At 39.1% G+C, this 25,417-nt stretch overlaps 1 protein-coding gene across 1 annotated transcript in view; it reads left to right on the forward strand.

Annotated features, from left to right (window-relative positions):
* Window positions 1-25,417, forward strand: part of LOC115867756 (uncharacterized) — a 303,449-nt gene that overhangs the window by 42,057 nt on the left and 235,975 nt on the right. Inside the window, exons 6-7 of the mRNA XM_060289897.1 lie at window positions 801-953; window positions 11,533-11,684. The gene's annotated coding sequence lies outside the window, so the exon portion shown is untranslated. The remainder of the gene's footprint in view (window positions 1-800; window positions 954-11,532; window positions 11,685-25,417) is intronic.

A 25,417-nucleotide genomic window follows, 5' to 3' on the forward strand; every position in this document is an offset into this window, starting at 1 on the left:
AGAAATCTCAGTGTGTTATTATATAAAAGCCTTCAGTGTGCCTGCCAGGTCTCCAAGGCAGCTCACTTTAAGCAGTGATTCGAGGTTCCATCTTGACTCTGTCATCTCAACACTAGTTTTCCATTCACGGAGGCAGGGGATAAAAATCTGTGTAGTATCCCTCTGGGATTTTTCACTGCCTGGGCCTGGCAGTGACACACACTACTTCTCACAATTTTTGGTCAAAGCTAGTAATATAGCATACCTATCTCTAGCAGGACCAGAACTGTGAAGAAGCATGTAGGTAATAGGGGAGAATTGCACGTCTGTGCCACGGCTGTTATGTCGTTATGACTGAGCTAAAAGGCATAAAATAATGAAATATTTGTGGGGTCAAAGGCATAGTTTTATTTGTCGGTTTTGCTTTCGTTTTAATATATGATTGTTTTTAGAGTATGCTGTGGACATATAAACAAAATAATGAATATCCCCAGGTTAAAGGTGCTCATTGTTTCTATGACTTTTAATTTTTCTAAGTTCTCACATCTGCTGGAATCTTTACATCCTTTTGACTTTTGGTTGTCATGCATCTAGGTAATATTTTTAAAATGACGTGTACATCTGCCCTGGGATACTGTATTTGTGATACTGGATCTAAAACATAGCAGAATACTTATTAGCGTTTCCAGATAACTTTATCCTAAAGAGGAAAACATTTTTTATCTGGTAGGAAGAGGTAACTTTTTCAAAGTCACAAGACGTAAGAGGAAGATTATTGGGATTGAAAGATTAAGTAATTTGTTCTTTTTTTCTCCATGCAGGACCTACAGTTGTCCCTTGAACAACATGGGTTTGAATTGTGTGGGTCCATTTATACACGGATTGTTTTCAATAAATATACAAAAATATATGTGTAGAACATCGTGTGCAAGACTTATATTGAAGTGGATAGCCTATCCTTACACAGAAATAGGGTGAGTGATATTTAATATAAAATTAATAATGTGTCAGTTTTCTTACTGTTTTGTAACTTTGCTTTCAAATAATTACTTTGCTGTAGAGTATGCCTTCAAGATTATCATGCAAAGCAAAGAGAGCATGGAGGAAGCACATGATTAAACTCTTTGGCCTAGAAATGATACACATTCACATTATATGACCCCAAACTAGTAACATAGCTTCACTTAGAAGAAAGGGGGCTTGGAAATTAGATCATCACTTTCCGGCAGCAACTTAACCCTAGAGAAGGAGAGTGTGGATCTTTGGAGGTCAGCTTGCTGTCTGTCATACCGCTGTTGACGTGTGTCTCTCCAGACTACTATCTCTAGACTCAAACACACACCCTTTTGACAAAAGTGGCGTCATACTGTGAGACAAAACATATTAAACATTCAATTTGTAAGCTAGATAAATAGTTCTTAGAAGTGAAATGTGCCTTGTCAAATTTGATGCTCCATTAAAATTTATATAAGAAAACTAAAAGGAAAAGGAAAGATTGGTTTTATTAGGTGAGCAAAAAGAGAAAATTTAAAGAAAAATTAAAAGTAGCCCTTTCATTTTATAAAATACGTTGAAAGATTGAGAAACCAGGCAGTCAGTTGGGGTTTTAAGAAATTTGGGAATTTTTCATTTTTTATTTTATTCTGTTTGGAATATGCTTAATTTTAGCTAAGTTATTAGAATTTAAAGATAGGTTGCTGGAGTACAGGTGGTTATCGTTAATTACATCCAGCTGTCTATAAGGAAGGCGAGAAGAATCTTAAGTCTTAGGTGCCAGATTTGCAACATTTTCTTGTGTGAATTTGAGGAGATTAACATACATATTATTTCTTGGTCTCTGTGGCTGGCATTTAGTAACATTTAGTAATATGTTAATGATATTTTTTTAAGTAACTTTTTTTGGGGGGGGAAATTTTAGATTTTCAGAAAGGTTACAAAGATAGAAGAAAGTTTCAGTGTGTTCCTCATCCAGCATTACTTAGTGTTAACATCTTACCCAATCACAGTGCATTTTGTCAAAACAAAGGAATAATTAACACTAATACAGTGTTATTAACTAAACTACAGACTTCATCTGGATTTTACCACTTTTCCCACATATGTCCTTTTGCTGTCAGTATCCAACCCAGCCTAACATACTGCATTAACCGTGGTCTCCTAAGCCTTTTCCAGTCTGTGACAGTTACTTAGTCTTTCCTTGCCATTCATGACCTTGAGACAAATTTTAAAGAGTTCTGGTTTGGCATTTTGTAAAGGGTCCCTCATTTTAGGTTTGTCTGATGTTTTCTTATGATTACACTGGGATTATGGATTTTTGCAAAAAACACCGAAGGTGAGGTGTTCTTCTCGTTGCACTATATCAGGGGCCACATGACATTAGTGTGGCTTAAATCCTGTGATCATAACCTTGATCCTTTGGTTAAGGTTGTGTCCATCAGACTTCATGGGTATTTTTTACCATATTAAATAATATATATAAAATATACAGTATAAATATAAATAATAATCATAATGTATATCTATGCAGGGCTGGAGTCTCTTCAGTATGTTTTGTTGACGATTTACATTCAGCTCTTATGGGCAGCATCTGTGGCCATAAATACTCTTCATGACCTTGAGCATGTATCCACTTCCTCATATATATGTGTTATGATATATATAAGTTGATATATATGTGTCACTTCAACATTCTTTTAAGAGGGAATAAAAAGTAACCATTTTTGCACAGTCTGTGTGAATTGATGTCAATATCAGGGACCTCAAGCTAGAAAGTGGGTGTGGAGGAGGGAGCATGTGACAGTTGGAAGTACTTTGTATTTGCAAGTTACATTGATGGTACTGAATCTAAACACTGAGACCTGGGGCAACAGGCCAAGTACTGTCCCATGTAGCAAACAGCTACTGCATATTAATAATTGAGCATTTAGGTCACCCCAAATTAGAAAATTCTGTGACATTTCCTATAGCTACTACTGAGCCTAGTAGTGATGCATGGTGTTTCAAGGGATCCTGTAACCAATGGGCAAAGTAGGAAATGCTTCTGTCTCAAAGTAGGAAATGCTTCTGTCTCAAAGTTAAGGGAAGGCCTTCGGTTGGGGAAAGACTTCTAAGAAACGAATGCATGGCATACATAAATTAATAAGTTTGTGCCTAATGCATAGATTTGAAAATTAGCAATGCCTTAGAATTTGTCCTGTCCTTCTACCTAGTTAGAAAATCCTGGAAAAATCACTACTCTTAGTATAGTTTCTCTTAGTATTTTTTTTTTCCACATAAGGAAGTTGATTTATGATTTGATATTTATACATTGTCTACAGATTAACATATGATCATGGCAACAGGTACAAGAAAGTATTATTTGTAGATAAGATGACAATTATCCTTCCATTTGACTTTTTTTTATATTGCTGGGTTCCTCAGCTTTTTATGATTTGGGCCCTTTGGTGTGAGGTCATCCTGCTGGGTTCCTCACCTTTTTTTTTTTTTTTTACATCTTTATTAGAGCATAATTGCTTTACAATGGTGTGTTAGTTTCTGCTTTATAACAAAGTGAATCAGTTATACATATACATATGTTCCCATATCTCTTCCCTCTTGCGTCTCCCTCCCTCCCACCCTCCCTATCCCACCCCTCCAGGCGGTCACAAAGCACTGAGCTGATCTCCCTGTGCTATGCGGCTGCTTCCCACTAGCTATATACCTTACGTTTGGTAGTGTATATATGTCCATGCCACTCTCTCGCTTTGTCACAGCTTACCCTTCCCCCTTCCCATATCCTCAAGTCCATTCTCTAGTAGGTCTGTGCCTTTATTCCTGTCTTACCCCTAGGTTCTTCATGACATTTTTTTTCTTCTTAGATTTCATATATATGTGTTAGCATATGGTGTTTGTTTTTCTCTTTCTGACTTACTTCACTCTGTATGACAGACTCTAGGTCTATCCACCTCATTACAAATAGCTCAATTTCGTTTCTTTTTATGGCTGGGTATATTCCATTGTATATATGTGCCACATCTTCTTTATCCATTCATCCGATGATGGACACATAGGTTGTTTCCATCTCCGGGCTATTGTAAATAGAGCTGCAATGAACATTGTGGTACATGACTCTTTTTGAATTATGGTTTTCTCAGGGTATATGCCCAGTAGTGGGATTGCTGGGTCATATGGTAGTTCTATTTGTAGTTTTTTAAGGAACCTCCATACTGTTCTCCACAGTGGCTGTATCAATATACATTCCCACCAGCAGTGCAAGAGGGTTCCCTTTTCTCCACACCCTCTCCAGCATTTACTGTTTCGAGATTTTTTGATGATGGCCATTCTGACTGGTGTGAGATGATATCTCATTGTAGTTTTGATTTGCATTTCTCTAATGATTAATGATGTTGAGCATTCTTTCATGTGTTTGTTGGCAGTCTGTATATCTTCTTTGAGGAAATATCTATTTAGGTCTTCTGCCCATTTTTGGATTGGGTTGTTTGTTTTTTTGTTATTGAGCTGCATGAGCTGCTTATAAATTTTGGAGATTAATCCTTTGTCAGTTGCTTCATCTGCAAACATTTCCTCCCATTCTGAGGGTTGTCTTTTGGTCTTGTTTATGGTTTCCTTTGTTGTGCAAAAGCTTTGAAATTTCATTAGGTCCCATTTGTTTATTTTTGTTTTTATTTCTATTTCTCTAGGAGGTGGGTCAAAAAGGATCTTGCTGTGATTTATGTCATAGAGTGTTTTGCCTATGTTTTCCTCTAAGAGTTTGATAGTTTCTGGCCTTACATTTAGGTCTTTAATCCATTTTGAGTTTATTTTTGTGTATGGTGTTAGGGAGTGATCTAATCTCAAACTTTTACATGTACCTGCCCAGTTTTCCCAGCACCACTTATTGAAGAGGCTGTCCTTTCTCCACTGTACATTCCTGCCTCCTTTATCAAAGATAAGGTGACCATATGTGCGTGAGTTTATCTCTGGGCTTTCTATCCTGTTCCATTGATCTATCTTTCTGTTTTTGTGCCAGTACCATACTGTCTTGATTACTGTAGCTTTGTAGTATAGTCTGAAGTCAGGGAGCCTGATTCCTTCAGCTTCATTTTTCGTTCTCAAGATTGCTTTGGCTATTCGGGGTCTTTTATGTTTCCATACAAATTGCAAAATTTTTTGTTCTAGTTCTGTGAAAAATGCCAGTGGTAGTTTGATAGGGATTGCATTGAGTCTGTAGATTGCTTTGGGTAGTAGAGTCATTTTCACAATGTTGATTCTTGCAATCCAAGAACATGGTATATCTCTCCATCTATTTGTATCATCTTTAATTTCTTTCATCAGTGTCTTATAATTTTCTGCATACAGGTCTTTTGTCTCCTTAGGTAGGTTTATTCCTAGATATTTTATTCTTTTTGTTGCAGTGGTAAATGGGAGTGTTTTCTTGATTTCACTTTCAGATTTTTCATCATTAGTGTATAGGAATGCCAGAGATTTCTGTGCGTTAATTTTGTATCCTGCTACTTTACCAGATTCATTGATTAGCTCTAGTAGTTTTCTGGTAGCATCTTTAGGATTCTCTATGTATAGGATCATGTCATCTGCAAACAGTGACAGCTTTACTTCTTCTTTTCTGATTTGGATTCCTTTTATTTCCTCTTTTTCTCTGATTGCTGTGGCTAAAACTTCCCAAGCTATGTTGAATAAGAGTGGTGAGAGTGGGCAACCTTGTCTTGTTCCTGATCTTAGTGGAAATGCTTTCCGTTTTTCACCATTGAGAATGATGTTGGCTGTGGGTTTGTCATATATGGCCTTTATTATTTGAGGAAAGTTCCCTCTGTGCCTACTTTCTGCAGGGTTTTTATCATAAATGGGTGTTGAATTTTGTGGAAAGCTTTCTCTGTATCTATTGAGATGATCATATGGTTTTTCTCCTTCAATTTGTTAATATGGTGTATCACGTTGATTGATATGTGTATATTGAAGAATCCTTGCATTCCTAGAATAAACCCCACTTGATCGTGGTGTATGATCCTTTTAATGTGCTGTTGGATTCTGTTTGCTAGTATTTTGTGGAGGATTTTTGCATCTATGTTCATCAGTGATATTGGCCTGTAGTTTTCTTTCTTTGTGACATCCTTGTCTGGTTTTGGTATCAAGGTGATGGTGGCCTCGTAGAATGAGTTTGGGAGTATTCCTCCCTCTACTATATTTTGGAAGTGTTTGAGAAGGATGGGTGTTATTAGCTCTTCTCTAAATGTTTGATAGAATTCGCCTGTGAAGCCATCTGGTCCTGGGCTTTTGTTTGTTGGAAGATTTTCAATCACAGTTTCAATTTCAGTGCTTGTGATTGGTCTGTTCATATTTTCTATTTCTTCCCAGTTCAGGCTTGGAAGGTTGTGCATTTCTAAGAATTTGTCCATTTCTTCCAGGTTGTCCATTTTATTGGCATAGAGTTGCTTGTAGTAATCTCTCATGATCTTTTGTATTTCTGCAGTGTCAGTTGTTACTTCTCCTTTTTCATTTCTAATTCTATTGATTGAAGTCTTCTCCCTTTTTTCTTGATGAGTATGGCTAATGGTTTATCAATTTTGTTTATCTTCTCAAAGAACCAGCTTTTAGTTTTATTGATCTTTGCTTTTGTTTCTGTCATTTCTTTTTCATTTATTTCTGATCTGATTTTTATGATTTCTTTCCTTCTGCTAACTTTGGGGTTTTTTTGTTCTTCTTTCTCTAATTGCTTGAGGTGCAAGGTTAGGTTGTTTATTCGAGATATTTCCTGTTTCTTAAGGTAGGATTTTATTGCTCTAAACTTCCCTCTTAGAACTGCTTTTGCTGCATCCCATAGGTTTTGGGTCATCGTGTCTCCATTGTCATTTGTTTCTAGGTATTTTTTTATTTCCTCTTTGATTTTTCAGTGATCACTTCGTTATTAAGTAGTGTATTGTTTAGCCTCCATGTGTTTGTATTTTTTACAGATCTTTTCCTGTAAGTGATATCTAGTCTCATAGTGTTGTGGTCGGAAAAGATACTTGATACAATTTCAATTTTCTTAAATTTACCAAGGCTTGATTTGTGACCCAAGATATGATCTATCCTGGAGAATGTTCCATGAGCACTTGAGAAAAATGTGTATTCTGTTGTTTTTGGTTGAATGTCCTATAAATATCAATTAAGTCCATCTTCTTTAATGTATCATTTAAAGCTTGTATTTCCTTATTTATTTTCATTTTGGATGATCTGTCCATTTTTGAAAGTGGGGTGTTAAAGTCCCCTACTATGAATGTGTTACTGTCGATTTCCCCTTTTATGGCTGTTAGTATTTGCCTTATGTATTGAGGTGCTCCTATGTTGTGTGCATAAATATTTACAGTTGTTATATCTTCTTCTTGGATCGATCCCTTGATCATTATGTAGTGTCCTTCTTTGTCTCCTCTAATAGTCTTTATTTTAAAGTCTATTTTGTCTGATATGAGAATTGCTACTCCAGCTTTCTTTTGATTTCCATTTGCATGGAATATCTTTTTCCATCCCCTCACTTTCAGGCTGTATGTGTCCCTAGGTCTGAAGTGGGTCTCTTGTAGACAGCATATATATGTGTCTTGTTTTTGTATCCATTCAGCCAATCTGTGTCTTTTGGTGGGAGCATTTAGTCCATTTACTTTTAAGGTAATTATCGATATGTATGTTCCTATTACCATTTTCTTAATTGTTTTGGGTTCGTTATTGTAGGTCTTTTCCTTCTCTTGTGTTTCTTGCATAGAGAAGTTCCTTTAGCATTTGTTTTAAAGCTGGTTTGGTGGTGCTGAACTCTCTCAGCTTTTGCTTGTCTGTAAAGGTTTTAATTTCTCCATTAAATCTGAATGAGATCCTTGCTGGGTAGAGTAATCTTGGTTGCAGGTTTTTCTCCTTCATCACTTTATATATGTCCTGCCAGTCCCTTTTGGCTTGCAGAGTTTCTGCTGAAAGATCAGCTGTTAACCTTATGGGGATTCCCTTGTGTGTTATTTGTTGTTTTTCCCTTGCTGCTTTTAATATGTTTTCTTTGTATTTAATTTTTGACAGTTTGATTAATATGTGTCTTGGCGTATTACTTCTTGATATTATCCTGTATGGGACTCTCTGTGCTTCCTGGACTTGATTAACTATTTCCTTTCCCATATTTGGGAAGTTTTCCACTATAATCCCTTCATATATTTTCTCAGTCCCTTTCTTTTTCTCTTCTTCTTCTGGAACCCCTATAATTTGGATGTTGGTACGTTTAATGTTGTCCCAGAGGTCTCTGAGACTGTCCTCAGTTCTTTTCATTCTTTTTTCTTTATTCTGCTCTGCAGTAGTTATTTCAACTATTTTATCTTCCAGGTCACTTATCTGTTCTTCTGCCTCAGTTATTCTGCTATTGTGATCCCATCTAGAGTATTTTTAATTTCATTTATTGTGTTGTTCGTCATTGTTTGTTTCATCTTTAGTTCTTCTAGATCCTTGTTAAATGTTTCTTGCATATTCTCTATTTTATTTCCAAGATTTTGGATCATCTTTACTATCATTATTCTGAATTCTTTTTCAAGTAGACTGCCTATTTCCTCTTCATTTATTAGGTCTGGTGGGTTTTTACCTTGCTCCTTGATCTGCTGTGTGTTTTTCTGTCTTCTCATTTTGCTTATCTTACTGTGTTTGGGGTCTCCTTTTTGCAGGCTGCAGGTTCGTAGTTCCCGTTGTTTTTGGTGTCTGTTCCCAGTGGCTAAGGTTGGTTCAGTGGGTTGTGTAGGCTTCCTGGTGGAGGGGACTAGTGCCTGTGTTCTGGTGGATGAGGCTGGATCTTGTCTTTCTGGTCGCAGGTCCACGTCTGGTGGTGTGTTTTGGGGTGCCTGTGGATTTATTATGATATTAGGCAGCCTCTGCTAATTGGTGGGGTTGTGTTCTTGTCTTGCTAGTTGTTTGGCATAGGATGTCCAGCACTGTAGCTTGCTGGTTGTTGAGTGAAGCTGGATTTTGGTGTTGAGATGGAGATCTCTGGGAGATTTTCGCCTTTTGATATTATGTGGAGCTGGGAGGTCTCTTGTGGACCAGTGTCCTGAAGTTGGCTGTCCCACCTCAGAGGCACAGCACTGACTCCTGGCTGCAGCACCAAGAGCCTTTCATCCACACGGCTCCTCAATTTGGGACGATTCATTGTCTATTTATGTATTCCACAGATGCAAGGTACATCAAGTTGATTGTGGAGCTTTAATCTGCTGTTTCTGAGCCCATTTGAATTTTAAGTTAGGAAATTTTATCCTTTTACTACGAGTTTAAATAATAGTTCCTCCTATAGAAAGAAATTTTAAGCAGTAGCTTTTATCTTTTTATTTAGAGGTTTTTTTTTTATGCTTATACAATTCTTTCTGTAATTGGAGATTTAAACTGCTGTTATGGAAGCATGGTTTGAGTAGGTTTTCAATGATTTATGCTTTGGTACAGAAATGAGATTCTTGTTGCAACTAACAGAGTTTCTCTTCTTGGAGAATGTGCAGTCCCTGCCGTTTGGCGTTGCCATGAAAACAGGAGATTCCATGCCATCCTTATTTACAGCAGCAGTGATATCTCTTCTGATCAGACTGTAGCTTCTCAGAATGTAGGGAAAAGCAAACTCGGTGCCTAGGGTTAGGCCCAGCTTTGTTTGCCCCAAGTCCCTGTGCTCTGGCTCCCCAACGTTACAGCATTTGTTTTATTGTTACAGTCTCAGTCATTAATCCCAAGGCATGTCCACATGCTGTATTAGCTGTGTCAGATCCATATGCTACCTACAGCCAGGCTCTCCTTATGAGAATCTAGGTCTTCCATTGAGCCTAAGTCACCAGTTGAAACACCTGAACTCTTTATCAAGAGCACTTCAGTGATGAGAGATGTTCTAATAATGTCAAACATCAAAATATAATAAAAAGCAGTTGGGGTCTTAAACTCTGTGCACATCTGAACTGACTTTTCTCCAGTAGACTTTGAGTCCCACATTCTGAGGTCTGTGGTGTTGGGTGACTTTAGTCCAGTTCTAAACTTTATCTGTTGCCCCACAATAGTAATTTAGGTTCTCTGTTTTGTTCATTCTATTTCCTTATTAAGTACTTTTCTTTAGGAATTCTCTGTTTTGCTGTATTTTATAAAATTGGAATCTCCATGGTCATTAGACTATAGACCAACCAAAACTTTCTTCCATTTTTGTCACTGCTGTTAGACATTATACTTACCACGTCCCATTTAGAATTTGATGAGCAAAAGCATCTTGGTATATAACAGACTGAAATATAAAGATATACTAAAGAGGAGTTCTCGAGGACCGTCTCAGAAATGTGCCATAAGGAAAAATAGAAAAGGAGATTGTGGCAGGGGGAAGCAGCCTCCTCTCGAATAGGATTGCCAAGTGTTTAAAGACAGAACAAGGAAGATGAGAAGTGGCTAATGGCTTCTGTGTGGCCTGTAGCTTCTCACAGGGTTGCACGTCAATAGCACTTATGCTGGAGTGATTCAGAGGAAGTTCTTTGCCTGGCTCCGAGCTTCAGTGTGAGCCACATGTGAAAGCAAGCCTGTGGGAGGAATGAATGACAGAGATGCTTCCAGTAAGGACCTTGATGAGGATGGAAGATTTGAGACTTGAAACATGAAGCAGCCAGCACTCTGCAGTTTTCAGTGTGGTCCTGTGGATGGATAAAGACAGTGTTTTAGGTGTATTGGCTGGATAGCCACAGATTATTTAACAGTTCTGATTGCCTACACATTTAATGTTTAATAAATGTACCCTGAAATATTTGGGCCAGTTCCTGTTCTTAATCCAAGTTTTTGGTAAGAGTTTATCCTGTGTTTTATGTATTGTTAATAACTGATGGTGACCATGGCAGTAGGTACTACTGAGTGCAACCAGTGATGGGAGAACTTAAGAGGAGAGTGTGCATAGATTGAGGTTCTTACGACTGATTTTCTTTTAGCAGCAGCTTTAAGGATTTATTGGCTCTGACTCCTTCCACACACAGGAGAGTAAAAACTAGCAGCCACACCCATGTGGCTTTAACAGTGAAATATTGTTCTCAGGCGTGCATGAGCAAGTTGAAAGCACAAGGAAAAAGTAGAGATGACAGTTTCTCTTAGTGGGGGAATGGAGAAATTGTTAGATTATTTAAAAACCATAACATAAATATTGCCACTATTTGCAAGTTATCATATGAGAAAGAATTCTGAGTCATGAAAATAACTGGTCTTTAAACTTATTCTCCCAATATCCCACGCCATCCCTAAAAGATATAGTCCACTGTCTCCTGAAAGCCTAAAGGATCAAAAAGCTGCATACTGGGATTTAAAATGAAAACGCTGCAGAAACTTTCGGGAGGACACCAAGGACTCTGGAAGCATCTCTTTTAAAGGAACTGACCCATTATAGTGCTTGTAAACAATGTTTATGCCCAGTGAACTAAGTGGCTTCTCCAAGCCCTTTTCTGAAAATGATAGGTGCTGACATCATGTAGAGTATGTGGAACAAAAACATTGGGGGCAAAGAATCAAAACAGTTTAGACAGATAACATCTTTGAGACAGTCTGATAATGCTTGTGTTCCAGAATTACAGAGGGAAGGAAGAATGAAATGGGGTCATCGGCATCTTCCTGCAGCTCTGTAAATCTGTCGACGATTGCCAAACTCAGAAAGCCATGTGAAAGGAGAGTGAGTCAGAGTAAGGAGGATCAGAGGATATCTCTGACAGTCGTTTCTGGTAAGGGCATTGGAACATCTGCTCGTCTGAATTCTGGGCAAATGTGTTAAGGAAGGTTTTGTGTGTGGTGATTTGATCTAAACACAGAGAGCAGAAGAAGTCCCTATTAAATATTTGATAAATTGTCCTTCCATCAGTGTGCTGACAAAACTGCAGAACAGATTTCCTCTACCAGCTGGGAAAGTGTAATGTATTAAACACAATGTATTAGTGTAGGGTTACCGCACAGAGAATCTTTGGAATATTTGCATACACCATATGTATTCTTTTTTTTTTTTTACATCTTTATTGGGGTATAATTGCTCTACAACAGTGCGTCAGCCCCTGCCCCACAACAAAGTGAATCAGTCATACATAAACATATGTTCCCATATGTCTTCCCTCTTGCGTCTCCCTCCCTCCCACCCTCCCTATCCCACCCCTCCAGGCTGTCACAAAGCACCGAGCCAATATCCCTGTGCCATGCGGCTGCTTCCCACTAGCTATCTACCTTACTACGTTTGTTAATGAGTATATGTCCATGACTCTCTCTCGCCTTGTCACAGCTCACCCTACCCCCTCCCCATAACCTCAAGTCCGTTCTCTAGGAGGTCTGTGTCTTTATTCCTGCCTTACCCCAAGGTTCTTCATGACATTTTTTTTTCTTAAATTCCATATATATGTGTTAGCATACGGTATTTGTCTTTTTCTTTCTGACTTACTTCACTCTGTATGACAGACTCTAGGTCTATCCACCTCATTACAAATAGCTCAATTTCGTTTCTTTTTATGGCTGAGTAATATTCCATTGTATATATGTGCCACATCTTCTTTATCCATTCATCCGATGATGGACACTTAGGTTGTTTCCATCTCCAGGCTATTGTAAATAGAGCTGCAATGAACATTTTGGTATGTGCCTCTTTTTGAATTATGGTTTTCTCAGGGTATATGCCCAGTAGTGGGATTGCTGGGTCATATGGTAGTTCTATTTGTAGTTTTTAAGGAACCTCCATACTGTTCTCCATAGTGGCTGAACCAATTCACATTCCCACCAGCAGTGCAAGAGGGTTCCCTTTTCTCCACACCCTCTCCAGCATTTATTGTTTCTAGATTTTTTGATGATGGCCATTCTGACTGGTGTGAGATGATATCTCATTGTAGTTTTGATTTGCATTTCTCTAATGATTAATGATGTTGAGCATTCTTTCATGTGTTTGTTGGCAGTCTGTATATCTTCTTTGGAGAAATGTCTATTTAGGTCTTCTGCCCATTTTTGGATTGGGTTGTTTGTTTTTTTGTTACTGAGCTGCATGAGCTGCTTATAAATTTTGGAGATTAATCCTTTGTCATTTGCAAATATTCTTTCCCATTTTGAGCGTTGTCTTTTGGTCTTGTTTATGGTTTCCTTTGCTGTGCAAAAGCTTTGAAGTTTCATTAGGTCCCATTTGTTTATTTTTGTTTTTATTTCCATTACTCTAGGAGGTGGGTCAGAAAGGATCTTGCTGTGATTTATGTCATAGAGTGTTCTGCCTATGTTTTCCTCTAAGAGTTTGATAGTTTCTGGCCTTACATTTAGGTCTTTAATCCATTTTGAGTTTATTTTTGTGTATGGTGTTAGGGAGTGATCTAATCTCATACTTTTACATGTACCTGTCCAGTTTTCCCAGCACCACTTATTGAAGAGGCTGTCCTTTCTCCACTGTATATTCCTGCCACCTTTATCAAAGATAAGGTGTCCATATGTGTGTGGGTTTATCTCTGGGCTTTCTATCCTGTTCCATTGATCTATCTTTCTGTTTTTGTGCCAGTACCATACCGTCTTGATAACTGTAGCTTTGTAGTATAGTCTGAAGTCAGGGAGCCTGATTCCTCCATTTCTTTTTTTCGTTCTCAAGATTGCTTTGGCTATTCGGGATCTTTTGTGTTTCCATACACATTGCAAAATTTTTTGTTCTAGTTCTGTGAAAAATGCCAGTGGTAGTTTGATAGGGATTGCATTGAATCTGTAGATTGCTTTGGGTAGTAGAGTCATTTTCACAATGTTGATTCTTGCAATCCAAGAACATGGTATATCTCTCCATCTATTTGTATCATCTTTAATTTCTTTCATCAGTGTCTTATAATTTTCTGCATACAGGTCTTTTGTCTCCTTAGGTAGGTTTATTCCTAGATATTTTATTCTTTTTGTTGCGATGGTAAATGGGAGTGTTTTCTTGATTTCACTTTCAGATTTTTCATCATTAGTATATAGGAATGCCAGAGATTTCTGTGCATTAATTTTGTATCCTGCTACTTTACCAAAATCACTGATTAGCTCTAGTAGTTTTCTGGTAGCATCTTTAGGATTCTCTATGTATAGTATCATGTCATCTGCAAACAGTGACAGCTTTACTTCTTCTTTTCCGATTTGGATTCCTTTTATTTCCTTTTCTTCTCTGATTGTTGTGGCTAAAACTTCCAAAACTATGTTGAATAAGAGTGGTGAGAGTGGGCAACCTTGTCTTGTTCCTGATCTTAGTGGAAATGCTTTCCGTTTTTCACCATTGAGAATGATGTTTGCTGTGGGCTTGTCATATATGGCCTTTATTATGTTTAGGAAAGTTCCCTCTATGCCTACTTTCTGCAGGGTTTTTATCATAAATGGGTGTTGAATTTTGTCGAAAGCTTTCTCTGCATCTATTGAGATGATCATATGGTTTTTCTCCTTCAATTTGTTAATATGGTTTATCACATTGATAGATTTGCGTATATTGAAGAATCCTTGCATTCCTGGAATAAACCCCACTTGATCATGGTTTATGGTCCTTTTAATGTGCTGTTGGATTATGTTTGCTAGTATTTTGTTGAGGATTTTTGCATCTATGTTCATCAGTGATATTGGCCTGTAGTTTTCTTTCTTTGTGACATCCTTGTCTGGTTTTGGTATCAAGGTGATGGTGGCCTCGTAGAATGAGTTTGGGAGTGTTCCTCCCTCTGCTATATTTTGGAAGAGTTTGAGAAGGATAGGTGTTAGCTCTTCTCTAAATGTTTGATAGAATTCGCCTGTGAAGCCATCTGGTCCTGGGCTTTTGTTTGTTGGAAGATTTTCAATCACAGTTTCAATTTCAGTGCTTGTGATTGGTCTGTTCATATTTTCTATTTCTTCCCAGTTCAGGCTTGGAAGGTTGTGCATTTCTAAGAATTTGTCCATTTCTTCCAGGTTGTCCATTTTATTGGCATAGAGTTGCTTGTAGTAATCTCTCATGATCTCTTTTATTTCTGCAGTGTTAGTTGTTACCTCTCCTTTTTCATTTCTAATTCTATTGATTTGAGTCTTCTCCCTTTTTTTCTTGATGAGTCTGGCTAGTGGTTTATCTATTTTGTTTATCTTCTCAAAGAACCAGCTTTTAGTTTTATTGATCTTTGCTGTTGTTTCCTTCATTTCTTTTTCATTTATTTCTGATCTGATTTTTATGATTTCTTTCCTTCTGCTAGCTTTGGGGTTTTTTTGTTCTTCTTTCTCTAATTGCTTGAGGTGCAAGGTTAGGTTGTTTATTCGAGATGTTTCCTGCTTCTTAAGGTGGGCTTGTATTGCTATAAACTTCCCCCTTAGAACTGCTTTTGCTGCATCCCATAGGTTTTGGGTCGTTGTGTCTCCATTGTCATTTGTTTCTAGGTATTTTTTGATTTCCTCTTTGATTTCTTCAGTGATCACTTCATTATTAAGTAGTGTATTGTTCATATGTATTCTTTGTCTGTTCTAGTGGTTAGCTGGATGACTCATTTTCAGGCTAATATTCAAGCTAGGCTCTATCTAGTGCTGGAGAGAAGTGGATTTGAATCTCAGCAGTCACTTGCTAGCTGAGGAATCTTGGGCAAGTCACTTAGCTTCTCTAAGCTGTCAGAAAAAGACAACAATGGGTTGGGCATGGAGTACGAGAGGAAAACAGGCATCAAGGATGGTGCCATATTTTTGGATGGAGCAGTTGGAAGCATAGAGTTGCCATCAGTAGGGATGAGGGTTTGCGGGGAGGGAAAAAGGGTTTGGAAGTGATGCTCGTTGTTAGTCGTACTAGATTTGAGACACCTTGTAGATATACAGGTGAAGATGTTGAGTAGGAAGTTGGATATAAAAGTCTGGAAAGAGGCTTGGGAGGGAGATAAATATCTGGGAGTTGACAGCATGTGGCTAGTGTTCAAAAATGTCACTAAGGGAGTGAGTAAAGATAAGGAGATGTTCTCGAGGCTAAGAGGTCGGAGAGATGAGGAGGAATGCATGAAGGAACTTGAGAAAGTCTGGCTGTGAAGGAGGAGGAAGCCAAGAGAGTTTGTGTCCTGGAAGCCAAGGGAAATTAAATATTCCAAGGAGGAGAGAGTCATCACTTGTGTTAAGTAACGTGAGGACTGAGAGATGCCAGGTGGATTAAACTACTGGGTTATTGGCGATGTTGAGTAGAATTGTTTTTAGAGGAGTAGTGGGGATGAAGTTAGTAACGGATTTAAGACAGAAAGAGAGATAAGAGGTGGGAAAATGAGATGACGGATATAGACAGAGTTTTCAGGAGTTTGCTGCAAAGAGGAGCAAAGAATTAGGACCGTACGTGGCAGAAAGAGTGGGGATCAAAATCCTTGTTTGTAGGCAGTGAAAAATAACAGTGTTGGTGTGTGATGTGAAAGACCCAGAGATCCAGTATGAAAGGAAGGGTTGCTGATCACGGAGAGAGGAGAAATGCTGGGCCCAGTCCCCAGGCAGCTGCAGGAGAGGGAATCTCGGTTACCTCTGCCGGGAGTGCAGACATTTCTAGATGGTAACTGGTGAGAAGGAAGGACGTGTGGGCACAGACACAGGTGGGTTGTTCTGAAGCAGCAAGCAAGGTTGCTGGCCGAGAGCGAGTCTAGGAAGGAGTGTTAGAAGTGTGGGGAGAGGGGGCAGTTCTGAAATAGTATCCAGGAGAGAAGGAGGTGCAGTGTCGTGGGTGATCAGCTCCAGAGGCCCATCCAGGAGTGGTTAGAACACACAGGAGGTTAGTTCTTTTCTTTTGTATAAACATTTCAGCCTTCTGGATCATCTAAAGGGTTTCAAAACAGTTACATTCTCACAAGACTGAACTTCTGTCAACCTTAACTGTCACTGCAGGGTTTGTCTGTGCTATAACTGGAAGTATTTGTTGAACTCACGCATTGCATCAGCACCATGCTGAAGGGCTGAAGAAAGAATTTAAAATTTATGTAAACCATATCTATTTGGTTATGAATAGAACTTCAAAAAGCAACTTCTTGAATCTCTTCTCCCCGACCTCCCCACCTCCGCACCGCCACGCCCGTCTGGTTCCTTTCTGCATCTCCTCCATTGCAGTAAACGTCACCACCATCCATTCACTTGCTTTTAGCCCAAAGTCTTGTCAACACACATCCAAAATAGTTCTCAAGAACTGTTGACTCCCTTTCTTCTCCGCTTGTGTCACTGTAACTCACGCCATCCTCCCTCCTTACTTAGATGATTAGAACAAGCTGCTCACTCATCTCCCTGCTTCTGCCTGTGGCTGCTGCTTGTGCCTCTGCTGAGTCCGCAAGTAAGCCAGCCTGGTCAGCGTCACCCTGTTGAAACCCTCCAGGGGTCTCCCATTGTGCTTAGAAGAAAACCTGTACTCGCCCACATGGCTGTGTCTGAGCTTGCCTTTCTGCCTAACTTCAGCCTCTTCCACTCATACCCTTGCCCACTGGATTTCAGTCATCTGGGCCACCTTTTCTTTCTTTACAGTGCTCTGCGAAAGTTAAGGGCTTTCCTGTCTCAAGGCCTTTGTCATTTGTTATTTCCTCTGCCCGAATCCTAATCTCTCAACTCTATGTAGCTGGTTTCTGCTAATTGCCTTCTAAAGACTTTTTTACGCTCTGATGCCATCTCCTCAGAGAGGCCTTTCCTGGCCATTCTACTCAAAGTACCCTCTTCTTGTGTCAGAGATACTCGCTATCATATTATCCAGTTTTCCTTCACAGCGTGTAACGGACTCTGAGTCTATCTCGTTTAAAGTTTTATTCTCTGTCCCTTCCTGCTCCTACTAGAAATAAGCTCCTTGAGCACAGGAATTTTGTTTGTCTCATTCCCTGTTTGTGCAGCTTCTGACAGAGTGCCAGGTGCATGGGGGTCGCCCAGGAAACGATAGGAAGTACTGATAAAAAAAATGGAAGACAGGGGCTCCCCTGGTGGCGCAGTGGTTGAGAGTCCGCCTGCCGATGCAGGGGACGCGGGTTCGTGCCCCGGTCTGGGAAGATCCCACATGCCGCAGAGCGGCTGGGCCCGTGAGCCATGGCCGCTGAGCCTGCGCATCTGGAGCCTGTGCTCCGCAACAGGAGAGGCCACAACAGTGAGAGGCCCGCGTACCGTAAAAAAAAAAAAAAAAAAAAGGAAGCCAGAACGTGAATATTTTCCTCCCTTTTAAATTTAATACTTACCTGTCAAGAAGCTATCTTGCTGAGTTGTGTGTAAGTAAGTGGTGGATGAGTTAGTTGTACTGCATATCATGGAGTTAAGAGCGTGTGCTCTGGAGCCATACTTGCTGCATGAAAATGAATATGCAACTTTGGGCAAGTTACTTAACCTCTCTGAGTCTAATTTTCCTCTCTGTAGAGCAGGGCTAATAATAATAATATATATCTATAGCACTTCCCTGAGGATTGAATGAGTTAACTTGAGCATACTGTATGGCATAGTAGGGACTCAGTAAATATTATCTAATATTTATATTTAATTCATACATGACTCATACCATTTCCTATCCGTAGAATCAATAGCTGAGGAAATAAAAATAATTTAAATAGCTTTTAATGATACTTTGAATATGCCATATGTTAGGAAATAAGCTGTTTTAAATGATCTTAAAAGTTCCTGTTGGATAAGACTGATTGATATATATATATATATATATATATTTTTTTTTTTTTTTTTTTTTTTGAGGTACGCAGGCCTCTCACTGTTGTGGCCTCTCCCGTTGTGGAGCACAGGCTCAGCGGCCGTGGCTCACGGGCACAGCCGCTCCGCAGCATGTGGGATCCTCCCGGACTGGGGCATGAACCCGTGTCCTCTGCATCGGCAGGCGGACTCCCAACCACTGCGCCACCAGAGAAGGCCAAGACTGATATATTTATGCAAAAAGATCATTTGCTCTCTGGCTGCAACTTCAAGAGTGGTTCAGTGTATTTGCTGAAAATTGTGATGGTGTCTGGCAGTGTGCCACAAAACCAGTTCGTGAAATTAAACTGACGATTAGGAAAACCATGTTGAAAATATTGTTAAAGCATCCAGTGTGGAAGTTGTTCTATAAAGACACTTCTTGCTCCAAGGAGAGTGCTTAAGAGTAGCAGCTGTCCTATAAACTGATATGGCTTAAAATGTTTGCACTCCATGAAGAAATAGCTGCATATTTCTCCTTAAATCTTGTTCTGTTATGTGTAAGTTTTTGTTTAAGCTTTGCTGCGGGAATGAGGACTTGTTTTCTTACGAAAAAAAGTCATTAATAGTGCTCATCAGAATGTGATGGGAAACCTCTATATTAAAGCCTAAAACAAAACAATCTTTAGCATTCAACACAAAATTGCTTTCACGGTGCTAGTTCCCAATCTCAAAATAAAGGGAAGAAGCTTTGTCACCAGGGTAGCCTTCTACTTAGATTTCATTCTCTTTCTCTTTTGGACAAAGGAATGAGAATACAAGGAGAAAGACCCAGAGAATCATTTAGACACAAACCTTTGGGGAAAGGGGTTTTCCATTAAGAGTAAGCTTAGAAAGTCAATGCCTGCTTTCTGAAAAGGCAAAAATGGTTCCTGGTGCCCTGCCCAGTATTCAGAGTCTGGCATCAGCACTGCAACAGAGCAGCCTCAAATCCCAAGGGTACTACAGGGGTCAGGCCAGGCTCTGCTTGGCTGAATAGGTACTGGAGCGGGTTGGAGCAATATGCGTTACCAGGGCCAGGAGAAAAGAGGCAGGAAGGAAATGACAGCTCTGCAGAGATTTCCAAACAATTGGAAATAACCAAAATGCTCTTAACCTTTGTTTCTTAAATTCAGTGGTGGCTGGCGTTATTATTTTTTTGCAAAGAAAATTTTTATTGTACAGAAAATAGCTCTTCACGTGGTTACATAAATTCTGCAGCCATGAGATGAAGGCAGCATTATTATCACTAGTTTACATATGTGACAGCTGAGACCCAGGTTAATTTTGGGAAGATCTAGCTGCTCTATTTGAACATATTCTTACAGTGGGGTAATGAACATATGGTAAAAAATTCAAATCTTAAGTGTATGCCTTGTAACCTGTTATAGATGTAACTTAAATATTGTAACTACAACCAAGATCAAGAGACAGAAAATGCCCATCACCTTAGAATCAATAAAAACGGAGTTCATTTGTCACAGGGCATCTGCAAGGAAAAATTAATCGTTTATTTAATAATTGTCTTTAACAATTATTTTTGTGCACATCTTTCATTGTGTTATACACTAACAGAGTTTATGCAATAAACTTTGCAAGCCAGGTTAATAGCACAGATGGAGAAAGTGATCAAGCTTGAAACTCTCTTTTGTTCTCTTCCCCTTAGCCCTTAAGTGGTTTATGGCAGGGGTCCCCAAAGGTCTGCTGCCTGTTAGGAACCTGGCTGCTTCACAGCAGGAGGTGAGCGTCAGGCAAGCCAGTGAAGCTTCATCTGCCACTTCCCATCGCTGGCATTACCGCCTGAGCAATCTGTGAACAATTTCTCCACCTCCAGGGAAAAAATTGTCTTACACGAAACCGGTCCCTGGTGCCGCAGAGGTTGGGGACTCCTGGTTATGGCATATTTGGAAGAAGTTGAAGTAGAATGTGGTGCTGGATGGGCAGGGGATGGAAAGTTATTGAAGATATTCATTGAACTGCTTTTTTTAGATAAAGTTTTTTTTTTAATCAGTTAAAGATTTTGAGAGAACCAATTTGATGCATATGAGTGTATTTCAAGTTGTACCTTTGTATGTTATGACCAGAAATCTGAGCATATTGAAATTTTGAGAACAGAGAAAAATGAGTGGTCCTAATTTGTTCAAGGAAGTACAGGTATTTAAGCTAAAATTGAGTGTGTGGATAGACCAGATGCTAAAAGCTGATTTTTCCTCCATTGCTTGAATGTTCTGACTCAAATAAATGATAGGTTTTGGAGAATTTCAGAGCTTTCCAGTGGAAACAAAATCGCAGTTTTAGAGATGAGTCACGGGGTTTGAGTATCAATTATGCTCAAGTTTTTGCAGATATATTTCTTGAGCTAACCTTAGAAGTTGGGGCTTCCCTGTTGGCGCAGTTGTTGAGTCTGCCTGCCAATGCAGGGGACGCGGGTTCGTGCCCCGGTCCGGGAGGATCCCACATGCCGCGGAGCGGCTGGGCCCGTGAGCCATGGCCGCTGAGCCAGCGCGTCCGGAGCCTGTGCTCCGCAACGGGAGAGGCCACAACAGTGAGAGGCCCGCGTACCGGAAAAAAAAAAAAAAAAAACCTTAGAAGTTGTTTGAGTGACCAAGAACCCATCCTTCAAGAGATGGGACAAAGTGAATCTTTGAATTCCTGGAATTTTAAACTTTTGAACCGAGTGTAGACCTAAGTCCAATGGCTTACATAATCTCTTTCATGGAATTTCTAAAATCGAGTGAAAGCTAATAATGACTGATGGAAACCTTGAGTTATAGACAAGATATTCTCTAATAGAACTCAGTTTTTTCTACCTTCCCAATCTGCTCCCAGGTCTCAAAATATTTTAGTCTGTTCGTATTTTCATTGAACTTGATCAGTATAAACAGTATTGGTCTTATAACTGAGTACTTTTGTATGCATACATTTAATTAAACTTTTGGAACCACTTTTGCATTATTTCCAGAAATTGGAAATGTACAAAAGGCTCCCCTGTCAAAAGATTTTTGAATGTATAGCTTGCTGTAGCAAACATTCATTTGACTGCAGGGAAGAACAGAGTTGTTTTTTGTTTTTGTTTTTGGATAAATTTGCTTTATAAATTCAGTGCAGTTTGTCAGCAAGCATTATACACTTCTTTGTCTTTTAGCAACCAGTGTATGTTGTGCTAATTAAGAAATGCCCCTGATAAGCTTCTAGGAGGGATCTGCATTTGAGGAACCTTCAGGCAAGTATACCTGTGTTTGTGATTGAAACATGAGTATAATGCTCTGGGTTGGGGGAAAACATCCTGTAAGCTGTAACTTGAAGATGAATTTTGCGTAGCATAAAGGCAGTGTGAAATTGGAGCAAAGCTAGATCAGGAACCTGAGGAAAGAATCACTCACTTCAGCAGCTGTGGCCAGTGACCAGGGAAAGATAATTCTCTGAAAGAACAGTAAATAATGCATAGCTCAATTTCAAGGTAACAGTGAGCATGAGTGAGTTTAGAGGTGAATTGTTCATTCTACTCAAGCACAATGGAATAGCGCCTTCTGAAATGGAGTTTGTTTCTTAATTAATTAATTAATTAGTTTTCTGTACTTGAAGGCCCTCACCAATGAATATTATATTTACTACAGTAAAATAAAACTTCTCTGAATATATTTTGAGGATTTTTTTTCTGTTTAGACTTAAAAAATTTTTAAAGGTAATTATATACGAATCCTAGGATGAGTAAGTTGGTCGCTATTGAGTCTTTTTAAACTTTACTCCATTTCCTTGAGCAGTTTATTTAAATGTTATAATCCTGCATTTCATTAAATGTTATAATCCTATGCTCATTCACTCGTTCATTCATTCATGTTTACCGCATACTTACTCTTTGCCACAACCTGTGACACGTGCTAGAATTGCAATGATAAACCAGGTTAAATGTTATCCTTGCAGTTAGCGAATTGGAGGTTTGGTGTGCTTGTGTTTAACCTGTGCTCTGAGAAATCCTGAAGGTTTCAGGGGATGCCTCAGGGCCACCAGTAGAGGCGAGGGGGATGGGAGGAGAGGGGCCAGAAGTTCCTGACTCATCTTTTTTCCACACTTGCTCTTTCTCTGTTTTACCCTTTGATCTTAAAAGATTTCAGTTGCATAAAAGATCTGGATGCTAAACCAGTTTAAAATTCCCAATCCAGTTAGCCTAACTGCTCTCAACAAGTCCTCCTTTTCCAGTCTCTTCAAGTTTTCACTTATTTGCTCAATGAACGTTAGACATCAGGGATTATGCTGAATGTCACAATGGATTATAAAATATAGTTGTTGCACTCAAGAAGTTTTCGATCTAGTAATATTTTATTTTACTCAGCTCTTTTAAGATTAGAGCTGTTGAGGTGACCTCCACCAGGTTACAGCTATTCTGCAAAGCCTCTTCCAAAATTCCTCTTGCAGTTCAAGGACACACTTGTGGGCTGGTGGAGGGGCAGTCAGGAGCAGTAGTTGCTGTGGCCTCAGGAGAGGATGGACCGCTTACCCTGCCCATGGGTGGGGCTTAACCTTTGTTCATAGTACTGCATGTTCACACACAAGCCATGCCGGGAATTTCCTGAGATTTTGGCCATCCAGATGAAGAAGAACTTAAATAACTTTCCAGGGATGAGCAGTGCCTTTTCTATTAATCACAACTGCTCTGCTTTCCCACGATTGACAGCAGCAGGTCATCATGTCACTAGGTAGCCAGGCAGAGAACTGCAGCCCCGAATTAGCTCACGTAGTGCTTTATTTGCTGCTCTTGGCTGCTTAGTAAATGGCTGTGGAACTGAACTGAATAGGAACAGAGGTCCTTCCCATACAGACCATTAAGCTATGTATACAGAGGTGCCTGGATTCGAGGAATTGGTGATGACCCTTTACCTAGTGCTCAGTTGGCGGGTAGGGTTATGGTTCCTTTATCCTCAGGCAGTGCTGACCTGACCGGTAGGATGACTGGGTTGTCTGAATGATTTGATTCAAGGGGACTCTGTTAGAAAGCATCTCTCCCCTAGTACCCTCCTGGCTTTTAGAGTCAGCACTTAAATTCTTTCACTAATGGTTAAAGCAGTTCATCTGAAAACATATCTATTAAAATACGGATCCCTCAGTCCCCATGCCCTCCCAAGGTGTATTGATAACTTATGTTATCATCACTCATTTGAATCTTGTGAGTATTATTTAATTCATCAGATTGACTTCAGTTAATTTACAGAGAATTTGATAACTAGGACTGATTGAAAGAAAGGCAGAAATGTGCTTCCTGAACACAAGGCTCTCTGCATTAAAGATCTAAGATACCGTAAAATGTAACCTTGTTCTTTCAGGAGGCTGATGCGTGGAATTGGAGGTATTAAAAAACACCCCAACCCCAAACTGTTTCCTCCACGGTTTTGTCTCTTGCCATTTCTAACTTTCAGTGTTATAATTCCCAGCTGCAAGACTGGGCACTGGAGCTGAAAGCTGTTTTCATTGGTAAAAGAGGATAAGTGCTTTCCTATATCTATATTTAGATATACCTTATATAAATTTTTAGATTTGGTCCTGAGCCATATCTATACTGACGGAAAAGAAAATAATGAATCCAGGTCAGAGAGGATCCATGATTCTGTACATCTACTACTGAACTTTTATTTTAGAATAATAGAGGAATTTCTACCAAGACCCAAAATTACTCATTTATCTCATTATGATGTCTGAAGAAGGACATATATGCCATACTTTAATATTTATTGTTAATCACAATTAAAAAGAATATATTTTAAAATCTGAAATGCTATACATGGAAGCTTGTATTAGGTTTTGGATTTGAAATTTTTAAGAGTTCTGGAATTTTAAAACTAAAAACTTCCATTAGTTTATTTTTTAAAATATTTCAAAAGATATAAACTATACATTGGAATCTTTGGTATACCCTAAAATCACTTTGAGTTAAGTATTATGAAATTTAATTTGGTCTGCTTATCTAATTAATGAGATCTCATGATAGCTGGCTTGTGTTCAGAGTGATGTAAGGCTGAAGACATTTTTTTCAAGACTAGGCACACAGTTGACTCACTAAGTAATTTCTTTTTACCATTGTGTTATTCTCCTCTACTTAGAGACCTCAGTAGGCCAGGCATGTTTAGTTTCTTAGTTTCTTAGGTAAAAGTAGGGTAACTATCATATTTTCCATTGAAAGTCAAAGAGCCCTGTACATTTGTCTGAAATGGAATGAGACACAGCAGAGACATGACTGTGATTTATGGTTTAGAAAATCTAAAAACGCTTCTAAACAGGTCAGTTATTCTAATTACCATTGTGGACTTTATTTTTGGAAGTTTGTTGTCAAAGGGTAAATTTCATAAATTTACGTGAATACTTTTGATAAATATGCAAAGTCAGCAACCTCTAATTACTCCCTGTTATCGATAAAGTACAGATTATTTTGCCTTTTATTCAAAGTTCCTCATAATGTGGCCTCTGCTTTCTTTTCCGGTGTTACATCCTAGTAAACTTCAGTGCACACCTTCACTCTAGTTGCACTGGTCCAGCACACATAACACGTTTGTCCTTCCTCTGTTGCTCCGTGCCCCCAGACTGTGACAGTATCCCGTCATCTCTGCCCACTCATATCCTAAGCATCTTTCAAGTTCCTGCTGAAGTCTTCCCTCATGTCTGAAGTTCTCTTTGAACTGCTCTGTTCCAGTGTACCTCTACTCCATTTCCAAGTTCTTACGACCTTGTCTACATTAGTGCCCACTAAGTGCCAAGCATTGTGCTAAGAGCTTTTTCTTATTTAATCCTCGAACTCCATGGGAAAGGTGCTCTTCTTATCCTCATTTTGCAGGTGAGGAAGCATCTCAGAGAA

The sequence above is a fragment of the Globicephala melas genome, chromosome 1, assembly GCF_963455315.2.
Source record: "Globicephala melas chromosome 1, mGloMel1.2, whole genome shotgun sequence".
Lineage (NCBI taxonomy): Eukaryota > Metazoa > Chordata > Mammalia > Artiodactyla > Delphinidae > Globicephala > Globicephala melas.